At 35.5% G+C, this 3498-nt stretch overlaps 1 pseudogene; it reads left to right on the top strand.

Moving 5' to 3' along the window:
• The first annotated feature begins 2075 nt into the window (after positions 1–2075).
• LOC149244476 (potassium channel KAT1-like) lies at positions 2076–3144 on the top strand (annotated as a pseudogene).
• Positions 3145–3498: the final 354 nt, after the last annotated feature.

The following is a 3498-nucleotide window of genomic DNA, read 5'->3' as shown; positions in this document are numbered from 1 at the left end:
CCTTCCAACTCCAACCCTAGTGTTGGTGGCACGAGTCATGCAATTAAGTGTTCCTGCTAGACAATCCCTTCACTTCCTAAATGAGTGATGATTCATAGGAATCACCCAATTCACATCAAAGAAAATAAGCAACTGGGGAAAGTGATACTCTTTTCAAATGAAATTCAGGAGCTACTGAAAATTGGGGGTAAGTATTTATTTTATATATGAACTCATGATTTCATGGGTTAAGATTTCATATAATATTAGAAATTAGAGCACTGTAGAAGAACTTCAAATTATCCATTCCCAAAATTGTTGTTCTTGCAGGTGAAAATTTTGGTTATTTGACTGTGAAAGTCGAGTGAAGATTCTGCAGCAATAGATTTATTAACATCATAGTTGAAGAGTTTTAAAGTTCTGTGTTCGTGCTTGTGGCTGCATTCATCAAAGACTGGTGTTATATGTGAGCTGGAGTGTTGGTATATGCTGGGTTATATGGCCATGGTATATGCTGGTGTGTTCTTTAATGTGAATTCATTGGAATAAAGTCTCCTGTACTCTGCATTGAACTATTTGCATTGAGCTTGGCTTGGTTTTAATCCACTGATTAAATTCGACTATACCCAAGATTGTTTGTTGAAGTTGGAAGGTGCGATGGAATGTTGAGCTATCCTAGCCTCTCTTGAAACTTGTGCATTGGTGTGTTGTTCAAAATCTGTGCATTGGTCCTTTTATTAACTGTCGGTTTCTCTTCTTAGAACCAATCCCCTGTGCATTTGGTTGAACGGCGATACTTTATCTGTGGGTAATTTCTATTATGATATATTGTTAAATGTTGTGTGGTATATGTGGTATGAATGCTGGTCATTTATGTTGGGATTCGAGGGTGAAGTACTGACCTTGTATACTTTCCGGAGCTGCTTTGAATGTTCTCTCTGCTTTGGGCTCTTTGTTAGCATTGGCTGGAACCTGGAAGTCAGCTCGTTGGAATTGTGCATGCGAGAATGACTTTTATATATGCTGGTGAATGGTTGAAGTGTTGATTCTAGTGCGTTTCTTAGTATGTATGCTAGTCGAAACTCTAGTGTGTTGGTAACTCACGCTGGTTATTGTGAATTAAAAATCTGTGTTCAAGACTGTTGCGTATAGCCATACTCTATTTTAGTATGTGCGTTGGTGGAATGAAGATGGCAAGAGCTAACCAGCCTGCCAGAGGGCATTAAATCTCTGGGTATATATATGCTTTATAACAAAATAACACATAGCCTTTACTTTTAATTTATGTAGCCACCAAGGACTGTGTGTTATTGTGTTATATAGCATGCATAAACCTGGGCATTTAATTCCCTATAGCAGGCTGGTTAGCCCTTGCCGAATGAAGACTTTGAATCTTATTTGTGATATGTGCATCCATGTGTGGTGCTGTCCATAAGGTGCATTTTTGAATTGTTGTATGCATTGGATGCATTGGGCACATATATGTGCATTTTAAGACAATCATTCCATTTATCAAAGCCGATCATTGCTCCACTTTATTACAGAGGTTGTTTTTTTTCCTTACTTATATAAGTCATTGACTGATGTTGGTTCAAATATGCCTCTGCATCTGGGCCAAGCCTTAACTATATCTCCATAGATGAGAAGTTTCCAGACATTCCAACCAAAGCCTTGGCTAAATAGAAGCTTGTATTTTATAGAGAGATGACATTTTAAAGTGAAGTGCTTTTTATTAAAATAAGTTTAGTTTTTAATGAAATGTAAATTTTTTACATTACTGAATTGGGTGGATCTTGATTGTTGATCGGGTCTTAATCTCAAATGTCTTTGAAATTTCTTGCATGCTAAATGGCTAGTTGATTTTTCAATTTTCAAAACCATGGAGTAGATGATTAGTGTCATTCTTTCATCGAATATGCTTGAAACCTACAATAAATAGGAATTTAACTCTCCAGAAAGAATTATCTCATCATCTTCCTTGGTGACAAAGGTATATTTGCACATGGTTCATACTTGACGTTTGTTCAACAACACCCTTTCAGGCATCTAGTCTAATATTCAGAGGGAAATTAGGGTTAGGGTTCAGTGCTCTTAATATGTTGCTTCTCTACCGTTTAAGGCAGGTCAGTGCTCTGTCCTCATGACTAGAGAAGAATATCTGACTCAACTATTTATGGATACAATGTTCTAAGCTTGTTTGTGTAAGTTAACACCAACAATATCATTTTTTCTTGAATTTAGTGGAAGGCAATCTTTAATTGCAAATAATATTCGCTCGCATAATGAATCTGAAACCATATTTGCTCAACTATGCAGGTAACACATTTTGCAGTTCACTGTGCTCGATGCCTTTCATATCTACTCACTGCTAGATATCATGATCCAACTAGGACATGGATTGGTGCTGCATTTCCACATTTTATGAAACAAACCCTTTGGATTCGCTATATTATTGCAATCTATTTTTTCATTACAACTCTCACGACTATTGGATGTGGAGACCAGCGTGTTGAAAATATTAGATAAATGATATTTAATATCATCTACATGTTATTTAATCTAGGTTTGACTACATACTTCATAGGAAACATGACAAATTAAATTGTACATGGCACAAGTCAGACCATGAAATTTGTAAGGAATATATTTTTAATAAATTTCTGTATCGGAAAGTTATACTTACATATTCTCTCTTTTCAGTGCAAAAATACGACATCATATGAGGATTTGACTTTCATTTTGATTGAAGATGGACACAATTTAGGAAGCTTCAATATTTTATTTTAGGAATGAGTTGCCACTGCAATTTCAAGATCAAATGTTGGCACATATACACTTGATATTCAGGACAAGAGGGATTGCAGCAAGAAGAAACATTAAACGATCTTCCGAAGGCCATCCACACAAGCATTGTAAACATCTTGGTTTTTCCTATTTTTAATAAACCTTATGTTTTCCAAGGAGTGTCACATGATTTTCTTTTCCACCTTGTAAGTACTGCCTAATTATGGTAAGGATACCCTATTTTGTTTCCTTGCTAGTGGGCTTTAGTACAACAACTTTTAGGAAAAATTAACCTAATAGTCATCGTGTGCTTGGAAGGCTTAAGAGATGGAGGCAAAGTACTTTCCCCCAAAGAAAGATGTCATTTTAATGAATGAATAGCCCAAAAAAAATCATGTGTCAGTGTCTTCTATTGTGGTAGGTATCTTTCTGAACATTACAGAGTCTAAAATTTCAAAACTTTTAGGTGGTTCACTTTATTTCTTTTGCCAAATGTGTGTCTTCAAACAGAGAACTGAAACAAAGTGTTGTAAATGTTGATGTGGAGCTAAAATAACATTTAAATTTTGTTTCATTTTGCAGGACAAACTAGTAGACAAAGACAAGGGTAAAAGAGAGTAGGCAAGCTAATTTTTATTAAATGAAAGTGATTATTCATGCTCTTAGTATCTTCTTGGTAGGAGAGTCATTACATAATAAGCATGAATATTAGAATGTTTGCATCTCATCTACAAA

The sequence above is a fragment of the Pinus tabuliformis genome, chromosome 8 (genome assembly GCF_031772625.1).
Source record: "Pinus tabuliformis cultivar Carrire ecotype Pingquan chromosome 8, CPIR1, whole genome shotgun sequence".
Classification (NCBI taxonomy): Eukaryota; Viridiplantae; Streptophyta; class Pinopsida; order Pinales; family Pinaceae; genus Pinus; species Pinus tabuliformis.
This window is presented reverse-complemented; position numbering and strand designations above follow the sequence as displayed.